Source organism: Capra hircus, chromosome 9 (assembly GCF_001704415.2).
Source record: "Capra hircus breed San Clemente chromosome 9, ASM170441v1, whole genome shotgun sequence".
Taxonomy (NCBI): domain Eukaryota; kingdom Metazoa; phylum Chordata; class Mammalia; order Artiodactyla; family Bovidae; genus Capra; species Capra hircus.
Genome location: NC_030816.1, coordinates 73,223,917 through 73,237,798, shown reverse-complemented (window position 1 = coordinate 73,237,798; position 13,882 = coordinate 73,223,917). Strand labels below are relative to the sequence as shown.

General features: G+C 42.1%; 1 protein-coding gene and 1 non-coding gene across 2 annotated transcripts in view; both read right to left on the bottom strand.

The window, feature by feature from the left end:
* The window catches only part of UST (uronyl 2-sulfotransferase), a 316,888-nt gene that overhangs the window by 55,645 nt on the left and 247,361 nt on the right, over positions 1 to 13,882 (bottom strand). The gene's annotated exons all lie outside the window — the stretch shown is intronic.
* On the bottom strand, positions 3,646 to 3,717 carry TRNAC-GCA. Its single transcript has one exon. It is a non-coding gene; the product is annotated as a tRNA-Cys (tRNA).

Here is a 13,882-nt window from a genome sequence, read left to right as displayed (position 1 = left end):
CCAGATCTTCAGAGAGTGACCTTTCAGTTTCCTGGGCCACCAACTGTGACAAGTGTCAACACAGCTGCTCCTCTAGAATCCTGCTCTGATGGGCACTGTCCAGTGCCCCCTGGGGCCATTTGGTTTTCTCCTAGAGTTAATCATTTTATCTTTAGTGTTAGGCTTTACTATCTCCTGTCGATTTACAGTCACCTTTCTTCTCTTCATACATATATCGTTTAAAATGATTATGCAATTTCATTTTTTTCTTCCCACACAGTACTTCTAGGGTACGGTTGCTTTAAACGAAAACCTTAATATATATTTTAAAATCTGCTCTAAGGTCATCATCATGGTGATGACTTTAGCCAAACTGGACCCCTTGCCAGTGCTTGATCTATGATTTTCTTATCTGGTCCTTGGATCTTGGTATCTACCACAGCAACCCACAAAACGCTCTCCTGCCCATCTAGCTCACTTTTAAGATTGGGTATAAACATAAGACCCCACTCTGACCATACTCTCGATTTATTAGGGAAATGAGATATATTATATAAATACACTTTCCAGATAACTGAGTCCATTTAACTGCCAAAACTACAATAAAAAGGACCAGTTTGGTTGAAATTTATTCTAAACTATGCTATTTTTAAAAGTGTACACTTACACCCTCTAGGTTTTCTTTGTGGGTTCATCTTCCTTCACTTTGATCTTTTAGCAAAATCATCTTCTGTTGGTTTGCTCCCGTAACATTTTCACTGGCTGGACTGTGATGAATAACACTAAGTGCCAAAGACCCCACAGCACCCAGTGGAAACCCCAGGCACTATAGCAGGATCCCTGCGGGTCCTCCCTGATTCCTCTCTCACCCTTACTCTCCACGGCACTCAGCGGCCCCACCCTGCAACTTGACCCCTGAAAGGTTTCGCCAACCCATTCCACACCTCAATCCCAGCTCAACTCATCTGCTGCTACGTAGCATCCCTTCCATTTCTTCTGCCCAAATGCACTCTGCACAGAGTTGCTCCACTAACTCAGCTGAAATACAGATTCATCCACATCAGCCCCCTGGTGAAAAACTTGGAAGAATTCTTATTGACAATGCAGTGGGAATAACAACCAGGCGGGGCACCTGTTAAAAATGTTAATTCCCAGACAGGCCTTCCAGAGTGCTTGATGTAAACGGGTTCTCTGGGGACCAGGCTAGAAATCTCCATTTTAAAGAAGAACCTCCGGGAGATTTTGAAAAGCTGGTTACTGTTCATGAGCAGCAACATTGTGCCAGTAGGGAATTCCATGCCTGGCTCATCTGTCTCCCTTGCCTGCGATTTCCTTCTCCCCTGGTCCCATAGGAGGCCCAGGTTTTGGCGGCATTCCAGGCAGAATGAGAGTTAGCATCTTCCAGTCCACTTGTAGAGAAAGAAAGGATCTATAAGCTGGGGAAGAATTCAGGACCTGACAGCAGTCTCAAGGCAACTCCTGGTGAACCTTCTGAGCAGACAAAGCACACGCAACTTACATAGTGTGGTTTGCAGCATTCTCAGCATCCTTGGTCCCCAGTCAAGAAGATCTCCGCACCTCTTACCAGTGGGCCTGGGACTTTGCTCATTTAGTAAGACAAAATAAGTGGAGTCTCTAGTATGTTTCTCATTCATTCCATGATCTTGCGTCCTCACACCCTCTCCAATCCTATGGCTAATCCTGGGCCCAGAAAGGAAGGGTCTAAGAAGTTTCAGAAAAACGAAAAGTTGAGGTATACATGGTCCATGGTGGGGGAGGTGTACCCAGATGGACAGGACTCCAGGTTCCCCAGCCCTATCCAAACCGGAAGAGCTGTGCTTTGCCTGGATTTATGTATTGGGCTTTTTATAAGGTTTCAGTTGATACAAAGTTTCTAAATCTGAAAATCATTATTTCAGACCAGCATACAGAGGCTCAAGATATTGGAACAGCTAGCAAGAGCCCCCCAACACCCCACCCATCCCATTGCCCTACATAAGCAGGTGATTCCAATCCTAGGGCCCAAGAAGTCAGATCTTACTAGCTGGATCATGACTGGGTCCTATGATCAAAGAGCAGCTTGTGAAAAAAATCACCAGTCTAGGAAAACATTTTTTCTTCTTCCTTTCCTTCTGAAGGCCCAAGATGTTGAGAGTTCTGTTCTTCCCCCTACCTCACCCTTTGGGCTTCCCTTATAGCTCAGGTTCGGAAAGAACCTGCCTGCAATGCAGGAGACCCAGGTTTGATTCCTGGGTTGGGAAGATTGCCTTGGAGAAGGAAATGGCAACCCATTCCAGTATTCTTGCCTGGAGAATCTCATGGACAGAGAAGCCTGGTGGGCTACAGTCCATGGGGTCGCAAGAGTCGGATACGACTTAGTGACTAAACCACCACCACCTCACCCTTTAAGGAAAGAGGGCTACCAAACCCATGCCAGCAAGCAGAAGAGTAGGTTTCATATGTATACAATAGTGTCAAACGCTATAGAGTATCTATATTCTATACGTCAAAAGTAGATGATAACAATGCGAGGCAGCAAAAGAGACACAGATGTAAAGAACAGACTTTTGGACTCTGTGGGAGAAGGCGAGGGTGGGATGATTTGAGAGAATAGTACTGAAACATGTATATTACCATATGTGAAACGGATCGCCAGTCCAAGTTCAAAGCATGAGAAAGGGTGCTCAGGGCTGGTGTACTGGGATGACCCTGAGGGATGGAATGGGGAAGGATGTGGGAAGGGGGTTCAGGATGGGAAACACATGTACACCCATGGCTGATTCATGTCAATATATGGCAAAAACCACTACAATATTGTAAAGTAATTAGCCTCCAATTAAAATAAATAAATTAATTTTAAAAATATATGGCCTCTTTTATTGAAAAGAAATGTTATAATTTTGGTGTATAGTGTCAATCCCTTGGTTATTTTAGTTTTCATTATCAATTGTGAATGAATAGAGGTATTTTGAACCTAAGAAAACCTGGGAATGAACCTGGCCTTTGGGAAGGCGCACGGTACACAGGTGGAGTGCTGGGCAGACTTCCTGAATTCAACCCTCTGAACCTTTTGAAAGCCACACCTGCTGGGCCAATGCTGTTCCAGGCTCCTGGGCAGAAGGGACTGCCAAGTATGCAGAGTTTTGCCAGCCTGGGTGGTTATTTTATTAGGCAAATAAATGTCTACAGATCCTAGTGTAAAAACACTGGGCCCAACCCAGTTTTGTACAAACATTTTCAAGAGTAAAAGTGGAATTCATCAGTCACTCTTTTTCATAATTGCAATTTTTTGGGCTAACAATCGTTTCCTTTCCTTCTACATATAACGTTTGGCATATCTGCATCAAGAATGTCTTTAAGCAGAGGTCAGCCCCAGTGGATTTATGAAATCTTTGGATACCTTAAATTTTATACAAGTGGGACATTTTATGAAAGCCCATCTTGAAAAATTTTTCAGGCATAAATTTTTATAGAATCATAAATCATGAGAACTGAATTCAGCGACTAGTGGGAGGAAGACTCAGGAAAAAGAGGTAGAAGTGTAGTCGTTCAGTCGTGTCCGACTCTTTGCGACCCCATGCACCGTAGCCTACAAGGCTCCTCTGTCCATGGAATTTTCCAGGCAAGAGTACTGGAGTGGGGTGCCATTTCCTTCTCCAGTGGATCTTCCCAAGCCAGGGATCGAACCCAGGTCTCCTGCATTGCAGGCAGACGCTTTACCATCTGAGCCACCAGGGACGCCCCTGAAGAGGTAGAGAGGGCAATTAATTCCTTGATGCTGTTGGTTAGAAATGAAACACAAGACAAACTTTACCTGGGATTCTGATTTTAAACGTTCAGCTAGAATTGTCTTATGAAGTTTACATCTATGATGCCCTGATATAGTCTAAAGCAATCTGATTTTGCGTGTGTGCGTGCTAAGGTGCTTCAGTCGTGTCTGACTCTTTGTGATGCTATGGACCGTAGCCCTTCAGGCTGCTCTGTCCATGGGATTCTCCAGGGTTACCATTTCCTACTTCAAGGGATCTTCCCGACCCAGGGATAGAACCCATGTTTCTTTGTCTCTTGCACTGGCAGGTGGGTTCTTTACCACCAGCACCACCTGGGAAGCCCCTATGAAATCCTAGGTTGACGATCATTTTCCTCAGCACTCTGAAGATATTCCTCTACTGTCCTCTGGTATCTACTGTTGCTGATGGGAAATCTGATTCTCAGCCTAATTACGCTTCTTTCACTAGTCATCTGCTTGTTTTCCTTTTCCTTGATATCCTGCAGCTTTATTTCAAAATATTTGAGTGTAAATTTAACTTTGTTTATTCTGTTCCGTTCTTATGTATGCTTTCAGTCTGAAGAATCACACCTTCGATTTTAGACTATTTTATCTTTCAATAGCTTCAAATACTGCTTCCCTACCATTTCACCATTCTTTTTTGAAACTCCTATTGACTGACTGTTGGAAATTTACCACCTTTCCCACATCTTTTAACTGCTCCTTCTGTCTATTTGTTTCTCTCTCTCTCTCGACATTTCTGAATTGAAGTTTTGATCAATTCTTCATGCCTATTTTCTAATTCATAAAGTTCCTCTTTCACTCTACTCAGTTCAAAGTTTATTCCATTTCTTAAGCTTTTATTTCCACGACCATTAAGTTTTTATTTCAATTACCATATTTTTCATTTTCAAGATTTATTATTAATTATTTATTAATATCATGTTCTTGTTTCAAGTGTTTGTCATATAATTTCCTGCTCTTCGTGGAAGTTTCACACTTTTATCTTTCCAACCTCCTAGGCATACTTATTTTAAAGTCTCTGCCAGATTGTTCTGTAAAGATAACTGGAATGAATTTCTGTCTCAACAGTAGATTTTGTTGCTTTTCTCGGTATTAGAGTTTTTTTCATGTGCTTGCTTGGATTACTTGGCCTGTAGGCTCATTTTGAGTAGGAGATTCATTTTCATCCTCACCCTCTCTCTCTTCCTTCCAGTCCCTGTTCTTCTGTACTGGTTTTGCAGTTACTCCTATCAGGATTCCTGGCACCAGACCAGGACCAGGTCTCGTCTGAAGTTCCCATCCTATGAGAATAATGGGAATATTCTCATAGGGAATGAAAGTTCATTTTGAAAAAATTTTCAGGCATAAATTTTTATAGGATCATAAATCATGAGACCTGAATTCACTGACTGGTTGAAGGGAGACTCGGGAAAAAGAGGTAGAGAGGGCTATTAGGTCTCTGATGGGAATAATGGGAATAACAGATCTGGTTGCCAAGAAGGAAGAATTTGGTTCACTTCCTACTTATGAGGCCGTGACTTTGTTTTACTCCCTCTCTAGGGTTACCCTTTAAAAGCCATAGTCGCAGTGACAGGGCAGTGGCCTTTTTGTCTGGCTTTCTTTGCTTGAGAGTGAGGGAAGTATGGCTGCCCACCTCAGGCTGTGGCATGGAGCCTGGTGCTGGCCTCCATCTTGACAGGGAGCCCAACGCGTGGCTGCCACCACCTGATTCTGGACCAGAGATCAGCCAGCCTGTGATTCCACCGCTGCTCACTCCTCTGGTATTGTTCCAGCCTTGGGGGCACTCTTTGTATGTCCTTTTTAAATATTCTATCTATCATTGTTATGTGTTTGGGGGTCCAGGGAGCATAAAATCAGTATACCATCTTGCCTGGGGTCCTGCATGGGCTATTCATGCTTTTTTTTTTTTTCCTGCAGGAAGTTCTACTGAAAGGAGTCCTGAGTGCAGAAGTGTGGGGGACGGATATAAGGAGTGCATCTTGCCGAGTCAGAGGAAAGAATCTTGGTAAAATGTCAAGGCCATGCCAAAGCAAGATCACATGTTTATTGAAATGTGATCATTTCTGCTTCATAAGGATGTCAGAGGCACTGGGCCAGAGCACAGTTTAAGCCAGACCTCAAACAGTATGAGTTCTGAGGATTCTTCTTACAGACCCTGTAAGACATTAATATATCGTAGCAATGATTCTATTATAATGGCATTACTTTGAGTCTTTTAATTGCTTCAAGTGTTGCCAAAAGTTCCAATATTTGAAGTAAACCACAAACATGAAAATGGTGTAATCTTCGCTCTAGGTTTTCTTTATTAGTATGATACAGGCTCTAAACTTTTGGAAGAAAAGCTTCATGCCTCTCCTTTGTATTATGGCACCCACGCAGGGCCAGGCAGGTGCACTTTTATAGCTCATAAAAGTAGCCTTTGAAGATGATGCAATCTTAATTTGAATTGTGCTATGCCTAGCAAATCACCATGGGAATCTGGTCAAAGCTTTCAGAAGACAGTGCTGCTTTTCAATAAACAACATCATAAAAAATTCAGCAGCAAAGTGAAACCCAGAAAGCAAGCACTGTTGCATTTTAATCAAAAAGTCTTTAAATGATATTGTGGATACTGATATATCATTGTGGATACTTTTTTTAGTAGACATCTGGAAGACCGAAATGTCATTAAATGACCTCTATCCTACCCCCTCCTAGAAAAGGTACTTTCCAGATGTGCGCTCCACTTAGAGGAATAATGACTTTGGGATTTTGTGATCCTAGTCTCCAAGGCCCAGAAAGATCCACGTGGTGGACCTCTGCCACCGGCAGCTCTGCCGTGAGCTCTGAAAGTGCTGTCATGGCTAACCAACCCCCTGATCCCAGGCCGGTTCTGCCCTGAGCATTCAGCCCGTCCTAGGGATGGCAGCAGTCCCTGCAGAAAGGGGCTATGTGGATTCTATTTGGAAGCACACAGTCAATGGGGCTCAATGGCCTTCTAATATGACTAATGTTGAGATGTGGATCAAACATTTAAAATAAGCAGGAAGTTGGGTTTATGGATAGGTCTACTCCCCCTCTCTCCTACCGAGTCACATAGGAAACAGACAGGTCACCATTCTGTGGGCTTTCTGTAGGGGTGGTAGTACGGTATCATTTGAGTGGATGGCCAGGGGATCTAAAGGATCTATAGCTTCCCCACTCTGGATCTTAACAAGACCATGGAAATACATTTTAACTCTTGACTGCTTTCTATGTAACCCCAGAAGGAAAAGATGCTGTTAAAACTTAGGCCAGGGACCAGAAGGGCCATTGCAGATTTTAAAGTTGAATTATGAACTGGAAAGAAATGCATCATGCAGCTCATATCTGTTCATTTCACCTGTTAAAAGAAGCCTCAGAGATGGGCTAAGTCCCTACATGGTTCAGTATTTCCCGGGGGCAATGCTGAGCAGACCAATCAGGTTACAACTGAGCTTCTTGAGGGACATGAGCCTTTTGTGAGTATAAGAATGGCAGGCATTCCTGGGAAAACAAGTATGTTCTTCAAGGGTTTTATACCATAAAAATGATTTATGACTCCTTTGGGCCACACAAGTTTCTAAAAGCCACAGCAACTGTCTTAACCTCATAGAATTTTGATGATTTTGCCTTCCCAGCTGAAGAGGTTCAGCATTCCCTTTCCTTTCTTTCACATCCAATAGTCTAATAAACAAACCACAAAAGTCACACTTTCAACTTCTGGTTATCCAGGGCATAAACAACATGTTTGTGGATTTTTTTTTTAGGCTTCCAGCCTCTCCTTTCTGCGGCCCCATAGTCCCAGCTCAGAAGGTCATAAAGAATCCACAACAGATTTTAAAAAGAGAAATTGAAACTAAATAGTCAGAATGATTATTTTAAATGCACTGGAAATTTCAGTTTCTTGAGACCCTCTAATCATGAGTGACTAAGAATTGACTGGGTGATGGAGGATCACCGGACTATTCTCTTTTATATGAATATTTGAAATTTTCCATAATGTGTAGTGAAAAGTAAACAAAAAAACCCCACAAAAAAAAACAGAAAAAATACTATAAGAATAGTTGCACCCTCAGTCGAATGCCTTTTTTTCCTACTGCCTCATTTTGCCCTGAGCTTTATTTTTTTGTAGTTTGTTCGTTCATGCATTCATTCATTCACATTCTTTCTCTTATGACTTTAAGGCCTCTTGGACTGTTTCCTGGTGGGTGAGAGACCTTTATGAATCTTCAGACTTTCACCTTTGTAATGTTCTGGGGAAGGCAATGGCACCCCACCCTAGTATTCTTGCCTGGAAAATCCAATGGACGGAGGAGCCTGGTGGGCTGCAGTCCATGGGGTCGCTAAGAGTCGGACACGACTGAGTGACTTCACTTTCACTTTTTACTTTCATGCACTGGAGAAGGACATGGCAACCCACTCCAGTATTTTTGCCTGGAGAACCCCAGGGATGGGGGAGCCCAATGGGCTGCCATCTATGGGGTCGCACAGAGTCGGACACGACTGAAGTGACTTAACAATGTTCCATCCAAGTTTGCCTGGAGACCTCATTTCTGATCCTATCATTGATCCTGCTCCCTGGATTATTTCTGCTCCAGAATGAAATGTAACTACATAGAATTCAAGAAAAAAAAAAGCTACAAGATGAGTCCCTTTTTCCACACTGGTTATTGGGATGTCTCTCAAAGCTTCTTGTAATCAGTTCTCTCATATTTTATTATGTGTAGCTGTGTCTAAGAGATGACATTTAACAAATCAATGTAAACCCCAATTTTTATTTTTTAAGGGCTATGTTATGATAGTTTTTCTTTTACTTCCTTTTCCTTTCAATTATTGATGTTCTTCCTCTTTTCGATGTATTATCTGTCCCTGGAGAGACTGCTGCTGCTGCTGCTGCTGCTAAGTCGCTTCAGTCGTGTCCGACTCTGCATGACCCCATAGACGGCAGCCCACCAGGCTCCCTTATCCCTGGGATTCTCCAGGCAAGAACACTGGAGTGGGTTGCCATTTCCTTCCCCAATGCATGAAAAGTGAAAAATGAAAGTGAAGTTGCTCAGTCGTGTCCAACTCTTAGCGACCCCATGGACTGCAGCTTACCAGGCTCCTCCGTCCATGGGATAGACTAATGCTCTATAAAGAATGAAAAATTTCAAATCACTATATTGTAAGTGGGTATACTTATCTACCCACATAAATAAAACATTTATTGAAATGAAGGACTATTAAAGTTTTAAAGTATCAAAGTTTCCCAGATACTTTTTCCTCCAAGTCTCTAAAACTGAGAACCAAAGGCAAAGAAAAGCAAATATTTTATCACCTCAATTTAAAACATATGAGTCACACCAAAGATGCAAAGATCACTTCCACAGACTAAACGTTTAAGTATGCTTATCATTTAGACACACACATGGAAGAATATGTAAGAAGAAAGGCAGAGTCTTCCTGGTGAAAAACTGATTAAACATATTTGGAAGGAAGGGTTATTTCTCTCTTTCTCTCTCACCATGAACAACTGATGAAGGCACAATCAACTGTGATGACTTAGGTGGTTAGAACCAATTCTTTGTAATGACCAGGATAAACATTTTCGGCTCTCAAGATGTACGATTAAATTACTATTACAAGATCCATAGCCCTCATTCAACACTGTCCTTACTGGGCTTCCAATATATACTGGGCCCTGTGTTATAGACAGTGCATACCTGGTCCGCAGGAAAGAATGTTCTAGAGCAGGGGTGGCAAACCCCAGTGCCCACTAGTGCTGTCAGATCACATGGATGTACGAATGGGGCCCTGTACCCGTCCACGCTGTCTGAGTGGAAAAGCCTGGAGCAAACTGGGAAAGCCCACCTACCGTCTGGAGGGGGCGGGTGCTACTCTGCTCAAGCCTGTCACTGCCATGTGGATTTTGTGCCAGGGATCGCCCAATCATCTGATTTTCCAAGCAGAGCAAGAAATTTGAATTTTTGTGTGAAATCTCCTAATTTCACTCATAAAACAAAAATTGTGAGTGAAGCAATCATGTCTGCAGGTCAATAGGACTCACAGTTGACCAGTTTATGTCCCACTGGCTTAGCCATCGCCGTTTCAACTCTGAGTACTCCCTGAAAAAATATAGGATCTTATGGTTTGCCATCCTATGTTTCTGACAAGAATAACGTTGGTAGATAAAGGACAGCTGGATTTTAATGACACTAGACCAGTTATGGGACAGAGCTGTGGGGCAGAGGAGGAAACCTGGATTTGCCATCAGATGCTCTGAGTTTGAGTCTTGGTCTCTTATTTACTAGTTGGATCACAGTGGGCAAGATGCTTCACCTTTGTGAGCATCAGCTTCCTCGTCTATAAAATAAGGTGAGTGGGACTTCCCTGGTGGTCCAGTGATTAAGAATCTCCCTTCCAATGCAGGGGACATGGGTCCAGAAACTGACAGCCTACAGGCCATGGCCCAACCAAGCCCATGTACTGCAACCGCTGAGCCCACAAGTTCAAAGGATAGTAGCACCTCTTTCATAGGATGGCTGTGGGGATTAGAGACAGTGCATTTGAAAATGCTTTGTACGCATGTAAGAATTAAAGATTTTAAAATTAAAAAAAAAAGAAAAAATAAATAAATTATGTTTATTTAAGTAAAAAAAAAGAAAAAAAAAAAAAGAAAATGCTTTGTAAGCTACAGAAAGAACCCCAGAGTGAATAGGTGGCTTGAGATTTGAAAGCATTGATTAAGGACTCTCAAGGATTCGGCACCATTGGATAAAGCAGTTGCGGAAATATAAGACTCGATGGTTCTACTCACTCCTAACAGGAAAATTATGCAGTCAGAAATGTAAGGAAAGTGGGGTGAAAACAAAAAGAGCCTAGTGGTGGGGCCCAGAAGGGGTGCTGCGGTTTAGAGGCGGCATGATTTCCTTCATGAAAAACCTACTAGGACCACAATGAAACCCTTGACTAAAGAAGCAGTGATTATCCACCTGGTGGATTATTTGTGGCAAATTTAAAATCGCAGGCTGGCTTCCTACTCTTGGGATATTTTCAAACCACCAGCTTACCTCTCCACCCTTAAGTCAAAGAATGAGAATTCATTTCAACCTTAGCCCAAGAAAAACACAATCAGAGGAGACCACGATGCAAGAATACTGTTATTAATTCCAAAATTAAATATAATGGATTTCTGGATTATCAGCTGTTTTCAATTATCAGCACCAACATTCCCTTCTATGGAAGGGGATAAGTGGGTTATTTTAAATAATTCACAAACCTTTCACCAGAAGAGTGGAAAGTTTCACCATGGGGTTATGGTTGATTTTACTCTTAAGGTAACCATACTGTAAATTCTTTGCTTCTCTACTTTTAGCACTAAAGGTTAGGTAGCTTCTCAAAAGCCTAAGGATCCTGCTTTGATTTAAGGAGGAGAGAAAAAGAAGGGAGTTATTGATGTGAAACAATTCTTTTTTTGAAAAAGAGGTTCCCCTGGTGGCTCAAACATTAAAGAATGCCTGAAGCAGGAGATGCTGGTTCAAGCCCTGGGTTGGAAGATTCCCTGGAGAAGGGAATGGCTACCAACTCCAGTATTCTTGCTTAGAGAATTCCATGGACATAGGAGCCTGGTGGAGAACAGTCCATGGGGTGCAAAAAGTTGGACATGACTGAGCGACTAAGACTAACTAATTAAAACTTTAGAGAGAATTCTTAGAGTTTTAGAGAAAACTCTAGCAGAGAATTCTTGATAGTCCTAGACTATTAGCGAGGCAGTAAGCAAGATCTTCCTACCTACAGCTCAGGACCATTCTCGAGGATGTGGGAGTGGGAAGGAGGCTCCAAAGTGAGAGGAAATATGTATATCCATAGCTGATTCACTTTGTGGTATAGCAGAAACTAACACAACATTGTAAAGCAATTATCCTCCAATTAAAAAATAAAATATATATAAAAAAGAGTCTGTATTTAGCAGGAGTCATGTACTGCTCGGTCTTATAGAAGGTGGAGGAGAAACTTCTTATTCCACATTCTTGCTTTGGACTCGTTAGGTCTAAATCTATCTCACTGACAGAATTTGGAGATTTCAGATGTTAACTAACATGGAAACAAGTGAATTAAAAAAAAAAAAAAAAAGTCATCCCTAGCTGTTTCTCCTTGTCAGTAAAGACTGAGGGAAGGTGTCTATTAACTTGGAATACAGAGATGCCCCCACCCTTGCAAAGCAGTCTCTGGCTATAACTGTATTTCAATATGATTTGTTTTCTTTGCAATCTAAGTATTTTATTTTATGCATTTAAAAACATTATTCTGAGAAGAGGTCTGTGGGCTTCACTGGACTGCTAAAAGGGTTCATGACACAAAGGAGGTGAAGACTCCTCCGTACTGGGTACTGACAGGGCCATCTGTCTCTGTTGTAAGAGATACTTCCTGACTAGTATTTCAGCGCTGGCCCACCCAAAAATGTCAACAGAAGATTATTTTTGACTGAGATTGAAAAAAACTCCCCCTTGCAAACTTGGGTAAAACTTCTATTTCAAAGAGTTGGATAGAAAACTACAACCACCACCACCAACATTTTTATGCAAATAGGGTCCCTGGGGTGGTTTTAAGTGCTTAAAAGAATTTCTGTACTTGACACTTAATCTAGCCTGGTGGTTCTCAAAGTGAAGTCCACAGATTGCTGGCGGGACTTGAGATCCCTTTAGGGATACCAAAATCAAAACTATCTTCAGAATCTTACTAAGGTGTTGTCTTTTTGATGGTGTCAACATTTGTGCTGATGTGCAAAACTGTAGTGGTAAGTGGTTGGCTCATTAGCATGAATCAAGATAGTGGACCAGACTTGACTGGACATTATGGTACTCAACTGTACACACTTCAAAAGAATTTTTTTTTAGCTTAAGAAGGTCTTTGAAGGAACAGTGGAAACTACTCGTTGCAGTAAATTTCAGCCCTTTAAACTCTCTGAAGAGATAGGGGAAGTGTGCATAAAGCCCTCCTGTTGACCTCTAGCAGTCTGCTGAAGTCTAAGGACGCACTTCTCAGATCAATGTGCTTAAATGTATAAAATAAAACACATAGAGTAGGAAGGAAACCAAATACATTGAAATATTTATTAAAATACTGAAACCTCATGGTAACATATGTGCTTGTTTAAAGTATTAAATAACAAGATTTCCCTAATACCTAGTGTTAGATATTTAGTGGGTCTAATGCTGTGTGCTCAGTTGCTCAGTTGTGTCTCACTCTTTGTGACCTCATGGACTATAGCCTGCCAGGTTCCTCTGTCCATGGGATTTTCCAGGCAAGAATACTGGAGTGGGTTGTCATTTCCTACTCCAGGGGATCTTCCCTACCCAGGAATTGAATCTGAGTCTCTGGCATCTCCCACAATGGCAGGTGGATTCTTTACCACTGTTGTTGTTCAGTTGCTAAGTTGAGTCTGACTCTTTGAGGCCTCATGGGTTGTATCATGCCAGGCTTCCCTGTCCTTCACTATCCCCTGGAGTTTGCTCAAACTTGTGTTGATTGAGTCCGGTGAAGCTATCTAACCATCTCATCCTCTGTTGCCCCCTTCTCCTTCTGCCCTCAATCTTTCCCAGCATCAGGGGTTTTTCCAGTGAGTTGGTTCTTCACATCAGGTGGCCAAAGTATTAGAGCTTCAGCTTCAGCAACAGTCTTCCAGTGAATATTCAGGGCTGATTTCCTTTAAGGTTGACTGGTTTGATCTTCTTGCAGTCCAAGGGACTCTCAAGAGTCTTCTCCAGCACTACAGTTCAAAAGCATCAGTTCTTTGGTGCTCAGCCTTCTTTATGATCCAATTCTTATATCTGTACATAACTACTGGAAAAACCACAGCTTTGACAGTACAGATCCTTGTTGGCAAAGTGTTATCTCTGCTTTTTACTACACTGTCTAGGTTTGTCATACCTTTTCTTCCAAGGAGCAAGTGTTTGACTATTATTTGTCTGTCTGTTTACTATCTGTTTTGTCTCATTAAGGTATCAGCTCCAAGAGAGGTAGGACTCTATCCTGTTCACAGAAGTCCCAGGGCTTAGAAGGTGCCTGGCCGAGGGCAGATGTTCCGCCAGTATTTCTCAAATGAATGAGGAAGTACCATCAGCTTCCACA